Below are 18,702 nucleotides of genomic sequence, written 5' to 3' on the forward strand. Positions count from 1 at the left end.
AGTTTTGAGTTAGGTGATAGCTCAGCCACTTCAACATCATGTTGCATCTTTCATGCTTCACTTTACTAACAATTTCCTAGACTAATGAGATCTGAAGTGAAACAATCCCTTTGTTTTCTGATAAAATAGTCCCACATTCTTGATTTCTAACCATATTCATTCAAGCCATTAGAGAATTACAAATGTCCAAAAACAAAAACAAAGCACCCTGTTCTATATTTTCTTTCCGTACTGGATTGCATTTGCAAATAAGCTGTATGTACCAAAGCAACAAGTTGATGCAACAGTCCATTGTTGTGATTAACATTCCAAAAAGCAGTATTTGACAACAAATGGAAGCACCAAGCACAAATGAAAAAAGACAAACAAGTAAACTGAATTATTATAAGGCAGCCTATTTTAAACAAAGAGATTTCCAGTCAATGAAATGGGATTTGGATATGTGCCAGCCGGCGTTTCTAACCTTCCCCAATTTCCATAGAAGAGCATCAAGCATGTGCTGTTGAATAATATGAGAACTAGGAATTACATTTGAAAGATTGCTCTGGCCTAGTTTAAGTTAGACCCAACTAAAATTGATTGGGGGGTTTAAAACATCTTGATTTGTTGCAATTTTTTTTTAACATGGTGGGAACCCTCTCTTTCACAGTTGCTAAAGATGTGATGGCTATTTAAAAAAACAGCTCTTTGTGCATGTACTGCAGCTTTCCCCAATAGGTCAGGGTTTTAGTGGTTAAATAATTAGTGTTTGTTACAAATTTGTAGGAGAATGAATTTAACATTTTATTGGCAGACTCTCTTCTCCCTCAGGCGCTCGCTGCCAATGGGGTTTAAAATTTCACCGCTCACTGCCATTGAGATTTAAAATTTTGGCCTCAGTTCCAAAGCAGCCAATTGTGGCTTATCCATCAAGCCTTGCTTCTAGCCAATTGAGTACAAGGACCAAAAGGGGGGGGGAAATGGACTAATAGTCAGAGTCTGTAGGTATTTACACTTTTGCTTTTCTTTTTCTGCCAATCTAGTCCAGAGGTATTACTTCAGAATGTGGATGCTGCTGGACTACACCTCCCATCATCTTTTAACACTGGTTACAAAGTTGGAGTTCAGTAATATCATCTCAGTTCTGTACTGCATGAGATGATTTGACATATACACTCTGACAGAAGCCAGAAATCCTACTTTGCTTCTTTATTCATTGTTAATTTCACATCTTTTTTGCCTGCTTTTAAGGCAAAAACTATCTCAGGGCAGTTTATATATAGTAAAGGGGTGGACATTAATAAAAGGAAAGATTAAAATCAACAGGCATTAAAGACCTCCTACAAATTGCAAAAATCAATCTCTCTTCCAAGACAAATCCCAGATAGAGCAATAAAATGTATGGAGATAAGCTACAAGTAAATAAAGCAAAAAAGGGTTGATACAGAACAGGGGTAGCCTCCTGTTTTTTTCTCCTGAGAAGGTTGGTCCCTGCCTGGAGAAGGTTGGTCCCTTCCCACTCAGCACTTCTGAGCTGAGTGGGAAGCCCCTTTCTTCCCCAACCTCCCAATCAAGCAGAGCATGGATGAATTCCAAGTGCCCAAAAGATGGAGAGGACAAACAGAACTCCCAGTGAAGTTCTATGAGAATTGAGATTTTATGTTTTATATGTAAAATGCATCTTACATGTAAAAGCCAGTGTTGGGGTGGGTGGGTTGGAAAGCTCCACCCTCCTAGTCCTAGTGCTTAATGTTTGCCCTGAGTGATACCCACAATTAGGATTACTATAGAGGATTATAGGATCACTACCAGATCTATGAATCCATATACTTCCAATTATCAATCTATCGCCTTTGTTCAACTATGTTCTTCATCAATATCTCCCTTTCCATTGCCAGTAACTTATATGGCCATTTCTTTCTAAAGTGGGCATAAATCTTCTTTAAAAATTTGTTTTTTAAAAAAAAATGGGCAGGTAGATTTGTTAAATTGTTAGAATGATTGTTTCTACTCCATTTTTTTAAAAAAGCTAACTTTCTTTTTCTTTACACATCTTTATGATGATTCTAGCTGACATCGTCCTAGGTATGTGATTTTGATTAAATCGGATATTTGCTTCTGATTGTGATCTTGAGAAATATGCATTTCCTTTTCTTGTTTTATTGCAGTATTCATTTATTTTTGATCAGTCCTGTTTAGTGAATCTATAAGTGGGTTGCATATGTGTATAGATGAGTGTGTGGTCTAGATCTACACACACACATATGTACATAAATTGGTATAGGTATATATGTATTTACATTTTACATTTTTATATATTTATAATTTTCAGAAGGTAGAAAAAAACTACTCTGGAGAATGGTTGTGTGACAGAAAAGACAGGCACTTCTCTCTGAGCATGAGTGGGAAGGGGGTCATATTGCTTCATGTCTGCCTATCTTTAGTTTCAGCCAGCACCATGCACCAGATATTCTGCTCAAAATCCAGCAAAGCAGGCTGCCCCTGATCTTGGTCCAGATAAGATTTCACAGAAATATTTGAGCACACCTCTACAGGAAGACCCTCACTGAAAATACGTGTGTTGGCAGGTCATTTTAATCTTTGTCCTAAATTCCACTGAAACATCTGAGAGATCCTACCATCTCTGTCTGCATAATCCAGAACCCATGTTGAGAAAACACCAATTCTGGTCTTTGCTAAATCATTATTCTAAAGATTTATTCCAGAAGCTTTCAAGAACTATAGTGGGATATTAAATATGATAGTTAATGTACATTTTAAAACATACAGATCAACAGTATTTCTGACAGCATTCAACGAATTCCACCATACGGAGGAGGATGGTCAATTTGTTTAAGAAAACCAGAGCTTTGAATTCTATCCATAAGCCTGATAAAACCAGGGTATTTATTTACACAGCCCCATTGGTGTTTGCAGTAGTTTCCAGAGTCTTAGATAGATTTCTGTTTCAAGAAGCTTTGACACGTGGCAGACCACAGGATGGGGGAAGGGAATGGATCATGAACAATTCTGGAGCAACTAGTTTGGAGGAGGATCAAAAGGGTGGCAGAGCCTGTTCTTAAAGAATCTTGCTATACAATAAATACTTAGATATATGATAACTTTTGTTGACAGTTTATTAATGAAGCAAAATGCACCAGACTTCTTGCTCAGAGACAAGTTAAATTGTACTTGATCTTCTTTAAATCAAGAGACTCAAAGATTTGATGCATAATTCTGTTAATCAGTCATTTCTTATACCACCCAGCACTCTCTGAGTTGTTTGTAAAGAAAAGATCAGTGTTCTTACACTCAGGTAATTCTAACATTCTTGGGAATCTTTCAGACCTAATTGTTTTATTAACAAGATAACACTAGGCCTGCAACTCTTCTTCTCCTTTGGCTCCTTTCTCTCCTATAAATCTTAACACTCCAAATTGCAACATATTCTCTTACTGATTTTTCCAACTGACGGAATATAGAGAGCATGTTGGTTTGAATCCTGGAGTATTTGCTTTTCTTTTATGAAAAGCCCTTTAAACTGCTAGTCATTGCTTGCTTCATAGTTTCAATTCTTCAGAAAGGGAACAAAATCTTGGCATCTATCAAATGGATGCAAACAACTTGTGTTGAAGGGGAAGGGGGGCTATATTTTTTTAAAAAAGAAATTTATCAGAATTGCACAGGCAAAGTAGGATCCAGGAGTCAAAATTCATCCTGGATTTTTCCCAAAGATGCTTTGGGACAACCATGACCTGGATGACTGAGAATCTCCATAGAGGCATCCTGTGCTTTATTCCTCATTTTGCTTGCGAAGCCCCAGCGCACCATTGCTTTACCACAGTGTTGGAAAACTTCTTTGGTATGTAAGTTAAAATTCAACTATTCAAAGTGTCATGCTTATTTCTTGCCAAGTCTCAACACAAAAATGGCTACTTTTATTCATACGGAGAATGCAAATGTTATAAATGAATACAAATTCATTTATTATTTTAGGGGATCATGATGTCACAAAATGTGGGAACCAAATGGATTAGGCAAATACTTCTGTCTCATTTTCAAGCTAGTTTTCTCTTCCTGCCCAAGTCCACATGAAGGAGTAGAGTCAAAACAGTCAAGATGGCAGCCACAATCATGCAATTCACTGTGCAATCAAAGCCCCACCCCTTTGTTACCAGCCCTAGAGGTTCCCTTTACATGAACTCCTGGCTAAGTTTCAAGTGCCTCCTTGCTTCTGTTCCTCAAACCATGTTTACTAGCTTTGACTAGCTGGCAACAGGAGAGCACATCTAACCATGACACAAATATGCCCTAACAGACCCTTTTTCTCACACGACATTGCCTGTGTTTGATCCTTATCCCATCCTGAGATAGTCTTCAATTATAGTCCCACTATTAGAGTAGTGCTTTCTTAAACTAACACATTGTTTGTCATGAGTATAATAGGATTGGCTTTACCATCCACTTTTTCAGGGGCAGCATCACATTATTCCTACAAATGGGATTGGCCCAGTTCTTATTGATTGGTTAAGACTGGTGTGGGCATTCCAGTCTGTTCCCTGAAAGGTCTCCTCCAGGATTATTCTGTGCTATCCTTGATGGTCTCTGAATCTGGTCCTTTTCTTGCAGACATTTTCATAACTCAACTAGGTAACATGATCAGTGTCCTGGGTAATGAACATCTAAAAGAAAACAATCAAGTTCAGAGAGCACTGAGGACCCCATAGCTCAACCCTGAGCTACAAATTTTCTGTTCTATAGGTCTGTTCTGTTTTGGATAATGAGAGAATCCTTCCAAACTGCATTTCTCCCCAGACTTGTCAGTTTCAGCTGAGCTGGCTAAGCTGTTTGGTTCTCACCAAACCAGTGACTGCAGGGGAGACTCCTAACACACCTCACAATGGGCAGGACAATAGACAATGGGCAGGAAGTTTTCTAGTTCAGTTATGAGATTCTGTTACTATCACTGTTACAATCAAAGCTGCACTGAACTACATGGTTTGCGTTTCTGGTCTACTTTGTAAGGCTGGCTTCAATCTTTGAAGTCTGAATGTGTTTGTCCTTCACTCCCTGTATTTTCATGTGAATTAGGGAGGCATTTACCCAAGACATCTTCTCAAATTATTTTCCTCACGCTGGCCCAGGCCCCTTTTATCTGACTATTGTCTTGTTAATAGCTCTTCCTTCTGTCCTTCAAGAGTGTTCCCTCAGCCCTCTATATAAGGGGTTCAAGCCCAAAAGAGGGATCATCCTTCATCTTTTTTTTCTTTTTTCTTTTTTTTTGCTTTAATTTATATGCCGCCCTTCTCCGGAGACTCAAGGCGGCTTACAATGCGTTAAGCAATAGCCTTCATACTTTTGTATATTTATACAAAGTCAGCTTATTGCCCTCACAATCTGGGTCCTCATTTTATCTACCTTTGAAAGGATGGAAGGCTATGTCAACCTTGAGCCTGGTGAGATTTGAACTTGCAGTAATTGCAAGCAGCTGATGTTAATAACAGTGCTTTAGTCCACTGTACTACAGGCTTTCACAGGCTCTTACAGAAGAGCAAGTCCAGGATTGATGGGTTACTAAAGCTGTTTACTGGGCCTTGAGTTGAGTTGCAACTAGTGTTTAGATGAATTATACTTTCTGTTCTTTGTATTTTATCTAATACAGAATGCAACCTGCATCTGCACACTGCCAGGAAAGATCAGCTAGAATGGACGAGCTGCCTTTCAGCCAAGTTTCTCTTCTATTACTCATCATGGGGACTAATCTTGTGATCAGATATCAGCCAGACTCTGAGATCAGTCCTAGCATGTACTTAGCAAAGTAGAAAGTTCATAAAGGTCAGGGGCAGAATATGACTCCAAAGCTAAAATATTCAAAAAAGCAAGTTGCCAAGATCTAGAAGAATGCATGTACGCGCACAAACATACCCCCCCATACACACACACACACACAGCTTCCTGTTTCTTCTCTTCTTTTAAATTTAAATGTTTGTGCAAAAATGAAGACCTAAGTTAGATACGGTGACTTTTTATATCTCTGTTGGCCTTTCAGACCATCTGACCATTCAGGTTCTCCAACTGGATAACTGTGTTCAGGTTGGAATTGTATATAATCTATGTTAAAGTAGGCAGGCCTGTTGAAAGGCATCTTGTATTTGAAGGGATGATCTATTTGGTTTAAAAACAAAGAAAATTAAACAGGAAAATTCCAGGGTACCATGAAGTTTTTGTTGTTAGTTGTGAAGTCTTGTCTGACCCATCGCGACCCCATGGACCACATTCCTCCAGGCCTTCCTGAGCTAACAACAAATAGCATCTGTCCCCAGACTAAGGAAACATACAGGTCACTTTTTCACTCCAACACATTCTTAGAAGAGAAAAAAAATGCACAATCTGAAGTTACACATGGCATCCAAAGGTTGCTACCAAGTTATCCTTTTTAATACAGCAGAAAGGGGAAGTTTTTAAATATATGACTATTAACTTATTTGAATTAAATTATTAAATTACATAACGTTTTGTTTTGTTATGTTTTGTTTTTGAAGTGCAACCTTTGGGCTGCCACTCAAAAACCACATGCAGACCTCAGCCCATGAAAAATCATGCAAAGCAATCAAAATTATAACAGGTTTTGTCGCTCATTTGCTTGCAAGCATTTTCCCTGCCTCTGAATTGACAGAGCTGTAATAACTTTCAGTTTTGCCCAAATAAACACCTGCATATTTTTAAAAAATCCATCCCTTTTTTGCTCTTCTTTGATAACTTTTTGATACTGATTAGCTGGCTGTTTTAAGGCAGACTTGAACAACGAACCAGAGGGAATGACTCTACTACACGGTCACCTCTGCCTAGGTTGCCATGGAACCAGAATGAAAACTAACTGTTGATTTGAAACATCTTCATCACCAGTGGTGGGATTCAAAAATTTTTACTACCAGTTCTGTGGGTGTGGCTTGGTGGGCATGACATGGCTTGGTGGGCGTGGCTTGGTGGGCATGGTAGGGGAAAGATACTGTAAAATCTCCATTTCCTCCCGATCAGCTGGGACTCGGGAGGCAGAGAATAGATGGGAGCGGGGCCAGTCAGAGGTGATATTTACCGGTTCTCCGAACTACTCAAAATTTTGCTACCAGTTCTCCAGAACTGGTCAGAACCTGCTGAATACCACCTCTGTTCACCACCCCTCAGCATCTTACATTGACAAACAAGATACCATATTTTGCAGCTTCTAAAATCTATAGATGTTCTTTCATGATAATTCCTTACAACAACCAAGTCCAAGATTGATGGGTTACTAAAGCTGTTTACTGAGTCTTGAGTTGAGTTGCAACTAGTCTTTAGATGAATTATACTTTCTGTTCTTTGTAACACAAAGATATCCAGCCTAATTGAATTTACTTTGGTTTCAACAGCTTTTCTTACAATAGGTAGTCCTCTTCAAGCTCAGGAGAAGCTTCTTGTTCAAATTATTCCCCTCCATTTGCTCAAGGGCCAACAATCTTGTAAATTAATTGCTTCTTCTTGATAATTTTGTCACTTTGTCCCCAGATCCAGGAAAATAATAATAACTAGTAAAGCAGCTTTGCCCTTTATATCTAGAGCAAAAGTATGAAGTAGTGATTACCCTATTTTCCTTTTTACAGGAAAGCATTCTTTATTTAAAATCCTCTGTTTCAGGCCTGTTCCATGTCTGGTTTAAAACAAGAGTGAAAAAGAAGAAAAGCAATGGATAGCAACTTGCTACTAAGCATTATCTGAGACAACAAATGTACCGAATACACAGGACTTTTGTTGAGTTTCCCTCCATTCAGTTAGAACAATTCTTTGTGTTTCATTTAAAGACATTATTTCTCAATTTAAATCTATACACATACCGGTAGATCAGCAAATATAGATTTTATTCAGATCTATATCTGTCTTTGTTCTCTTTGCTTAATGATAAGTGAATGCTTACCACAGGGCAGATAAAATTAATGCTTTAAATTTAAAGAACAAAATCTTATCATCTGTCATACCATTAGTCCTCATAAACAGCCTAAAAATCAATATAGATCCAATTTTTTTTCAACCCACAATGCAGAGGTGCAGATTGCTTATTTAAAAGTGGGGCTTCATCAAAATTTTCCTGCAGTTGGAAATATCACGTTATAGGGCTTGTAACTATAACTTTCTTTCTTTTTTTAATTTTATTTAGTTTATTCTACCACTGACTACCAAGATCGCTTGCAGTTTACAATAAACTAGGAAATCAGAATTAAAATCAGTTATATTAAAACACTTAAAATCAGTAGTTAGTCCACTGTTTTAAAAATATTTTAGAACTTTTTTGTCTCTATGGGGAGAGCATTCTAAAAATTTGGGGCAACTGTAGAAACCATTCAACCTGGAATTCAACCCCAAGTCAAACCAAACCCAGCAGCAGAATTGTGAATGAAATTTTTTGGATGGTGTTACTGAGGTTGGCGAGGGAATCTTGCAGAATCATTCATTCAAATAACTTGGGCTTGACCCACACAGGAGTTTAAAGGAATTTAAAGATAAACACTTCCATGTTATTTGAGTCAAAAGTAAACTGACAGTCTTCCATGCTTTTAGCACAAGGATATTGTGGTCTTCTTCAACTCTTCTAGAGTTAAACCTGGCCACTGAGATCTCAAGCAAGAGACACACCTGGTATATTAACCCCAAATGATAATCATTGATGTTTGTCAAAATTGATGATCATTGTTTCCCAGGTTGTGTATATATTGATTCAATGACTCTGTTTAAATAGATACATCTCCCTGGATATGTGATTTCTCAGAATGATTATTGGTATTTATTGGGTTCATCCAACCAATTACAAGCATTCAGGGGAATAATATTAATAATAAGACACATTGTAAGCCACCCTGAGTCTCCGGAGAAGGGCAGCATATAAATCAAAATATAATAATAAATATAATATAATAATATTTGACAATGATGCCAAGATATAGATTTGGGCATCACTGGTATACTGAGAGCACACAGTTCCGGTCTGCTCAGTATCTTCATGTAGATATTGAAAAGCATTAGAGATATAATGGAACTCTGAAAGGCAACATATAAATTACATGTTCCATTATGAGTAGTAAGAGAATCCCTGCTTTTGCATTTAATATCTGGAAAGAAATGTTAGAAAAGAAAAGAAAAAGACAGAAAGGAAAAGACAAGCTCAGACTGAGACATCCGTTAACAAGACTGCATGTGAAATTCCCTTCATAGATCACTATAGATCAAAACTTAGAAAAACAATAGACAGAAGTGAGTTCTTACTAGCAGCTTACGAACTTAGTTCAATTTGCATATGAGTGCTTATTTGAAAACTTTGGAACAGTATAACAGTATGATTCATGGTTCATTATGTCATATGAATCCCCAAAATTGAGTTGGGAAACCATAGTTCAATTAATCAGGAGTATGGCTATCATGTGAACGCAACCAATAAAAAGCAATATTGACATAATTAAGCTTGCCTCTGAAAGTGGAAGGAGTTCTGTTCAAAGATTTGTTAACCCTCCTCCACCACTTTTTTGATATAAGATGTAGTTAAATATCTAAAATACAGCAGATACTATTGTCTGTATTACCTATCTATAATCTGAATAAAATAGTTTGCAAGGGTTTCCCATTGGGCATCACAAGATGTTCTAAGATCCCCCCCAAAAGAAAAACCACTACTTCATCTTAATTTAGCCAACTTCCTCAAACAACCGCAAAGTGAGAGGTTCTCATGGGAAAAAAGAAACCAACAATGCCTTTGCTTTTTATTTTTGATGATGCTAAGAAAATGTTCTACTGTGTAATGCCAGAAGAAAACAAACAGTGAAAGCCAGAGAAGAGGGGAGGGGAAAATGTTTATCAGAAATATGCTAGTCTAGCTTGGCTTTCCTTGGCTACTTTCCACTCTAGTTCTAATATATCCAGCTAATGTGAATGGGGATAGGAGGAACTATAGTCCATAAAATAGGATCACCCAAATGGGAAAGGATGGGTAGCTCTTTTGAGGTGTACATTAAGAAGCGTCCATTAATTACTATCCTAAACTATCCTTACTAGCCTAAGAGCTGTGGTGGCTCAGTGATTAGAATGCAGTACTGCAGAAAATTGAATCTAGATATACAAAATGATACATGCAAAGTCTTCCATCCCTTTTATAGCACAATTAATCCACCTCCCTGATTTGTCCCTAGATATTTATTTAACATTTTATATGCTCCACATAACAGACTATTTACTTTGGATTGAATTGGGACACTACGTATTAGAGCAATAACCAATATATACAGAAGCCTCCAATATGAAAGCTTAAATATCACTTAAATATGAGCCAGCAGTGTGCTGCAGCTGCGAAAAAGCCAATACAGTCCTTGGCTGCATTAACAGTACATTAACACTCTGTAATGCTTTGGTAAGATCACACTTGGAATACTGCATCGTTTTGATCGTCACAACATAAAAAAGATATTGAATCTCTAGAACACAGGTCCCCAAACTCTGGGGCATGGCCCATTACCAAGCCACCGTCTGTTTGAAACCGGGCCATGGGAGAAATGGGCAAGTGTTCAAGCTCCATTCATGCAAATGGAGGGCACTTGTGTTCATGTACGAAGCTCCATTCATGCAAATGGAGGGCACTTGTGTTCATGCACGAAGCTCCATTCATGCAAATGGAGCTTTGTATGCGAGCACCCTCTGCTTACACGAGTGGAACTTTGCATACAAGTGCAAGCAACCTCTGTTCACACATGAAGCTCAATTCATGCAAGTGGAGGGCATGTGCACATACTGCTCACTACAATGGAGCTGTGCACACACACGTGCATCTGCCACTCACATGCCCCCCCCAGCCGGACCTCCAAGCTAGAAAAGTTGGGGAATGCTGCTCTAGAAAGAGGGCAGAGAAGGGCGACAAAGCTGATTAGGGGACTGGAAGTCAAAATGTATGAAGAACGGTTGTGGGAATTGGATATTTCTAGTTTAATGAAAATGAGGAGTAGGGGTGACATTGTAGCAGTGTTCCAATATTTGAGCGGCTGCCACAAAGAAGAAGGGTCAACCTATTCTCCAAAGCACCTGAAGGCACGACAAGCAGTGAATGGAAACTAATCAAGGAAAGATCCAACCTGAAACTAAGGAGAAATTTCCTGGCAGTTAAACAATTAATCAATGGAACGACTTGCCTCTGGAAGTTGTGGGTGCTTCAACACTGGAGGTTTTTAAGAAGAGATTGGGCAACCATTTATCTGAAATGGTATAGGATTTGCTGCCTGAACAGTGAGATATATTAGAAGACCTCCAAGGTCCCTTCCAGTTCCTTTTTATTTGTTATTCTGAACTTGTTTCTGTTCAGATTCAGAATCTGTCTCCTATGTGCTATTAAAATGTGCATTGAACACCGAATGATGTTTAATACTTCTCATTGTTAATAACTCTATTTGCCATTATGACTGATAACCTTTTCCTGGGTGATCAGAAATCTCTAAGAAGGTGGCAGAATTCTTATCTGTAACTATTGCAAATAGTCTGTTTCCTCCCTCATACTATTAACACTTAATTGTTATTTTTTTAGGATTTTCTTACAGTTTTAAGTTTTCTTTTTAAAGTTATCATACTTGCATGCCAGTCTTTTATTGGGCTTGGTCTTAGATCGTAAATAAATTTTGATTGATTGATTAAGTTATTCAGAGATTTATAGGTTGCCACTTTCTATAGATCAACCCTGTAATTACAAAAACATCTGGTGCTTGTTATACAAGATAAAATTATGGGAGATAAAAGCATGCCACAGGCACAGTATTATCTTTCTCTTAGATCAAACTACATTTTTTTTCCTATGAAACTTTGAGTCTGGAATTTTTGCAGGAGCTGAAAGAAAACAGTTTGTAGCTAAAGCTAATTTTGAGATAGTTGAAAGGAAATTGAAAAGAAAGTAGAAAGGTCCCCATGGTTTTACTATGTGATTTTGTTCTAAACAAGCCTGTATAGTCCAGGCAACAGAACTAGAGTCCCTGAACCATAAGATAGGCAGCAAACTGAATGAATGAATGAATGAATGAATGAATGAATGAATGAATGAATGAATGACGAACTGGAGGTCAGAGCAAGTAACTAGAAGACTTTTAGAAGCCCATCAGCAGGATCTTCCCAAAACTAGAATAGGGAGACCTGTTTTTTCTAATGCTGAAAAGGAGCAGGTAGAAGTCAGTATCTTCAAATAGATTCCTGGTCTGACATTGTATTAGGCAATCCTTGGTTTTGATTGGGAATCTAAGCATTGGAATCCAAATTCTGTCAGCAGGTGAAATTTCATATCACCCATGGTGTGAAAAGATAAATGTTTAATGCAAAATGTAATTTAGTTCATCTAGACCAGGGGTGGGGAACCATGCCCTTTTATGACTTGCACATTTCAACTCCCAGAATTCCTGAGTCAGCAGGAATTCCTGAGCTAGCAGGAATTCTGGGAGTTGAAGTCCAGAAGTCATAAAAGGGCCCTGGTTCCCCACTCCTGATCTAGACCAATGTTTTTCAAATTTGGCAATTTTAAATTGTGTACAAGTCCTAGAATTGTAGTATTGCTGGCTGGGGAATTCTGGGAGGTTAAGTCCACGTAGCTTAAAGTTGCCAAGTTTGAAAAGCACCGATTTAAACATTGAAATATAATATATAACCTGGGGATAGAATGGTTTTGGAATACCTCAGGAGCTATTTAAATGTTCTCTCTCTCTCTCTCTCTCTCTCTCTCTCTCTCTCTCTCTCTCTCTCTCTCTCTCTCTCTCTCTCTCTCTCTCTCTCTGGCTCAGTGTAAAATGTTTTGAAACAGGTTCTGACATTCAATATTAATTAAAATAGAAATATTAAGCTGTATTTTCCAGCCATACAAAAGTGTGTCTCTATTTTAAATTCATTTTAATAGTTATATCTTTTCCTGAGTGAAGACTAATTTTTATGATCTGCCTTCTTCTGTGTGACATTGTGGTAAGAATATTTATTTATTTATTATTTATTTATTTGTTTAAATTTCTATACCACCCTTCTCCAATATAGGACTCAGGGCGGTGAACAGCCAAAGTAAAAACAAGACATACATACAAAACATACAAAATCTAAAAACTGATTAAAATAATTAAATATTTTGGCCGTAATTAAAACAATTCCAATTTAAAATCAGTTTAAAATTTGACTCAAGCCAGCCCAGCTAGTTGAAATAAATGGGTTTTCAGGGCCCGACGAAAAATCCGGAGGTCTGTTATTGTACGTAACTCTGGGGGGAGGTTGTTCCAGAGGGTGGGCGCCACCACAGAGAAGGCTCTCCCCCTGGGGGTCGCCAGCCGACATTGTCTGGCGGACGGCACCCTGAGGAGGCCCACTCTGTGTGAGCGTACTGGCCGGTGGGAGGCTATTGGTGGCAGAAGGCGGTCTCGTAAGTACCCCGGCCCTAAGCCATGGAGCGCTTTAAAGGTGGTCACCAACATCTTGAAGCGCACCCGGAAGACCACCGGGAGCCAGTGCAGCTCGCGCAGGAGAGGTGTCACATGGGAGCACCTCGTCGCCCCCATAATCCCCCGCGCGGCCGCGTTCTGGACCAGCTGGAGCCTCCGGGTGCACCCCAGGGGGAGCCCCATGTAGAGAGCGTTGCAGTAGTCCAGGCGGGAAGTGACGAGTGCCTGAGTGACTGTGCGTAGGGAGTCCCGATCTAGAAATGGGCGCAACTGGCGTATCAGGCGAACCTGATAGAAAGCCCCCCTGGCCACGGCCGTCAAATGATCTTCTAAAGACAGCCGTGCGTCCAGGAGGATGCCCAAGTTACGAGCCCTCTCCGTGGGGGCGAGTGATTCACCCCCAATAGCCAGCAATGGCATCAGCTGGCTATATCGGGACGCCGGAAGCCACAGCCACTCGGTCTTGGAGGGGTTGAGTCGGAGCCTGTTTCTCCCCATCCAGGCCCGCACGGCCTCCAGGCACTGGGACATCACTTCAAGGGCATCATTGGGGTGGCCTGGGGTGGAGATGTATAGCTGGGTGTCATCAGCGTACTGATGGAACTCCACCCCGAAGCCACGGATGATCTCACCCAGTGGCTTTACATAAATGTTGAACAGAAGGGGCGAGAGGACCGACCCTTGTGGCACCCCACAAGCAAGGTGCCTCGGGGTCGACCGCTGCCCCCCTGTCAACACAGATTGCGACCGGTCAGAGAGGTAGGAGGAGAACCACCGCAAAACGGTGCCTCCCACCCCCAACCCCGCCAACCGGTGCAACATGATACCATGGTCGATGGTATCAAAAGCCGCTGAGAGGTCTAACAGGACCAGGATAGAGGAGCAACCCCTATCCCGGGCCCTCCAGAGATCATCCACCAATGCGACCAATGCCATTTCCATGCTGTGCCCAGGCCGGAAGCCGGACTGGAGCGGGTCTAGATAGACAGCTTCATCCAGGTACCGGGGAAGCTGTTGCGCCACCACACTCTCAACAACCTTCGCAACGAAGCGAAGGTTGGAGACTGGACGATAGTTAGCCAAAACAGCCGGATACAGAGAGGGCTTCTTGAGGAGGGGCCTCACAACCGCTTCTTTCAAAGCGGCCGGCAGGACCCCCTCACTCAAAGAAGCGTTAACAATCTTCTGGAGCCAGCCTCGTGTCACCTCCCGGGAAGCCAGTACCAACCAGGAGGGACACGGGTCCAATAAACATGTGGTCGCGTTCAGCCATCCCAGGACCCTGTCCATGTCCTCGGGAGCCACAGGATCGAATTCCCCCAGATAACGCTCTCAAGACCTGCCTCAGTCATCCCGTCCGGACATACCCAGTCAGAGGCCAGCCCTTCCCGAATCTGAGCGATTTTGTCATACAGATACTGCACAAAATCCTCAGCTCGACCCTGCAAGGGGTCATCCCGCACTTCCAGATGGAGGAGGGAGCGGGTCACCCTAAACAGGGCAGCCGGGCGATTATCTGATGACGCGATAAGAGCGGCAAAATAGCTAGTTTTCGCCGCTTTTATCGCCACTAGGTAGGTCTTAATATGAGACCTCACCAGTGTTTGGTCAGATTCGGAGCGGCTGGTCCTCCATCTACTCTCCAGGCGTCTTTTCCGGTGCTTCATCTCCCTAAGCTCCTCGGAGAACCAAGGAGCTAGGTGAGTTCGGTGCCGGGTCAGAGGCCGCAAAGGCACGACTCGGTCCAAGGCCCCGGCAGCCGCACTATCCCAGGCGGCCACCAGGTCCTCAGCCGAGTCATGAGCCAGAATCTCAGGAAATGGCCCAAGCTCCATCTGGAACCTATCAGGGCCCATCAGGCGCCTGGGGCGGAACCACCTGGTCGGTCCCGCCTCCCTGCGGCGGGGTGCAGCGGTTAGAAAGTCCAGTCAAAGGAGCGAGTGGTCAGTCCATGACAAGGGTTCGATGGCTATATCCCCTATATCAAGGCCACTCAACCACTGACCAGAGACAAAAACTAAGTCCAGAGTGTGTCCCCCTGTGTGAGTGGGGTCATGAATTAACTGAGTAAGGTCCATGGCCGTCATGGAAGCCATGAACTCTCGAGCCACCTCAGACGTTTCACCGATAGATGGCAGGTTGAAATCCCCCATGATGACAAGTCTGGGGGTGTCCACCGCCACCTCGGCTATAACGTTAAGCAGCTCGGGCAGGGCCGTTGCCACGTGGCAGGGAGTCAGGTACGTGACCAACAAGCCCATCTGTACTCCACGACCCCACTTCACAAAGAGGGACTCACATCCGGCTGTCTGTGGAACAGTGGTCTCCCTAGGATCCAGACCTTCCTTTATAATAACCGCCACCCCCCCCCCGCCCCTGCCCTGAGCCCTCGGCTGATGAAATGCATGGAAGCCTGGTGGGCATATATCCATGAGGGGGACTCCCCCCTCCTGGCCCAACCAGGTCTCCGTAATGCCCGCCAGGTCCGCCTCCCCCTCCTGAATAAGATCGTGAATGAGGGGGGCTTTATTAACAACGGACCTGGCATTGCATAACATCAGCTGGAGGCTCTGGCCCTGAGAATCTGGACAACCTGGGGAACAAGAAAAGCATTGGGGACCAGAGTGTGCAATCGCTCTAAGATAGCGAGTGCGCATTCCCCGAACATGATATGGTCCCCAGCTTCCGCCATATCTGCCCCTCCCACTCACTGTGTTGATGGAACAGCCCTCTTCAAATCGAACTCCAACCCCCTCCCCGACCTCCGGTTCTACGTCCCTAATGTCGCAGCCCTTCGCTAAGGCTGGTCTTGAACCCGGTGGATTTCCCCCAGAACCCACCCTAATCCCCCCCGAACCCCTTAAAATTTTTGTTAAAAACCCACTAAAAAACCCACTTAAAAACCCCTCAAACTCTTCTTTGCCGCATGCCATTTCTCGGGGCTCCAACGCCCGTCATCAAGATAGGCCCTCGATAACGAAGAGGGCCAGACCTGCGAGAGGGGGGAATCTCGCAGGGCACGAAGGTCATTCACCAAGTACATCTGAACATCAAAGGGAGGTGATAGTCCATGGCCAATAGCCAGGGGCCAATTTGATGTTATCACAGTCAGAAGGAGTGAAATGCTGGATTTCAATAGAATTCCAATGGAGCATGTGGGACCTCATTGCCCTCTCACGGCAATGGCGGGAGTAAAATGCTGTTTCGATCCGGAAGAGGGTGACCCAGCCCCCCTCTCACGGCGGCTGGTCAACCACGATCGTCCAAAAAGCCGGAATTGAGACAGCAGCTATAGACCCACTCCGCCAGGACTTGAATCCCCAGATGTAACCTCCATTCAACGGAGGGAAAGAATGGGATCAGGTCAGTCCACATAGTCCAGACAGGCTCAAACAGTGGAGATCATAACCGTCATTACCTCCGGGGAGGTCAAGATGGCACCTAGACCCGGAGATGATTGTTCAGCAGGCATACGCAGCATGGCATCACCACATTCAGGGGGATGGGGGTGAAAAAGGAGAGCAGAGGCAACAAACGCCTCAGGGGGAGAACCCCTCAGTCATAGTCCAGCTCTCCCCAACCCCTCCCAGATCTTCCTTGCAACCATGTTGCTTGCCTCGCCCAGCCTCGCCCAGCCTCCATAAATCCTCATGGAGGTCTCTGGGACGACCAAGGGGCCAAACAGCGCCCCACGGTCACCCAGGAGATCCAGCACAGCAAGCGAGCAACTGCCAACCTCTCCGACGCTCCCACGCACCAAACTGTGGCGGCTTCTTCCTTGTCCCGGCGGCTGCCATTTCCACGCTGCCAGCATCGCCGCCGCCGCTGCTGCCAGCCTCCCTGCCCTCACCTCGCCCCCCCCCTCCGCCCCTAGTACATGTCCAGGGCGGATTGGGCTGGTGAGGATCCCGGCGAGGGTGCCGCATCGCTGCCACTGCCGCGGCGCTGACGCCGTCGTCCTGGCTCTGCTGCCTTCGCATGGAGAGTCTGCCGCCGCCCCTCCTCCTTCGGGCCGCTCTCGCCGTCCTACGGTCTCCGCGAGCCTCAAGGACACTCTAAGAAGCCGGAGACCCCTCAACAGAGAGCCCCGACACTCCTCCAGCTGGGCCAGGGCTGCAACGATCAAAATTCAGCCCTCCAAAGGCCCCCTGGAGCCATAATCGCCCCCCCAGGATCACCAGGATCACAGGGAAGTCGCCATCTTGCGCATGCGCAGAAGAGTTTATATTATATAGAATATCCAACAACAGCAGCCAAATAAATAAATTGAACTTCTGATTAGCCATTCTGGCTGTTTTATGCTCAAACAAATTCTAGTTTAGTATTATACAGAGTAACCACTGTCCTTGGGATTTCAGATAAGAACCTTTCCCAGGGGTTACTGGCGATGCTGAGGATTAAATCTAGGATCTTGCATGCAAATTACGGTTTTACCATTAAACAAGTTCTTTATAGTGATTAAACTGGATGGTCAGATTGAATTTACACCTATCTTGTCTCAAAAAATGTCAATAACAATAATGGTAATCATGATCATCAATACCACCAAAAGTCTGGCTCAAAGTTATCCGATCCATTTTGGATCAAAGACGGAGGTGGTATTCATTTGATTTCTCTACCAGTTTGCAAATGTGAGCGTGCTCGCTTTGCTCACATGCGCCACTTTAGCGCATGCGCCCAGCCTCAAAAACTTGCCTAAATAGGACAGCATAGAGCAGGAGTGGGTGGGCAGGCCCACCCACGATTTTCGCTACTGGTCTGAACCAGCTGAATACCACCTTTGATCAAAGACCTTGCATTACTTTTAATAAGCTAGGGAAAGCATGCAAAGCATAGCTTCTAGGATTCTTTCCAACTTTTTCACTTATATAGGAAGCACCTGTGTTTTCTTGTATGTGGCAAAGCAGTGTATTGTGTATGTATGCGAGTGAGAGGGACTAATTGGAACGGATGCGTGTGTGCTTCCTATATATGTTTTATGGATCAGCATGTGTTGGGAAACCTAGTGTGAGAGTAATTAAAGCTATTACAACTAAAGCTATTGTGAATGTGTTTGATTTGTGGAAAAGACCATCCCCTTGTGGTGAACTGGTTATTTACTAGTTTTCCTCAAAAGTCCTGCATTCTGAAGAAGCTTATTGGAAACTGTGAGTTAGAGTTAGTTTGGAAGCTGTCTCTTTGGATAGTTGGTTCACACACGCCACTTGACTGCTTGCATGTAAGACAACCTCTTAGACAGACCCTAAGTCTGGTGGTTCAA

This window comes from Pantherophis guttatus, chromosome 1, assembly GCF_059756535.1.
Source record: "Pantherophis guttatus breed Tessera chromosome 1, ASM5975653v1, whole genome shotgun sequence".
In the NCBI taxonomy this organism is placed as follows: Eukaryota; Metazoa; Chordata; class Lepidosauria; order Squamata; family Colubridae; genus Pantherophis; species Pantherophis guttatus.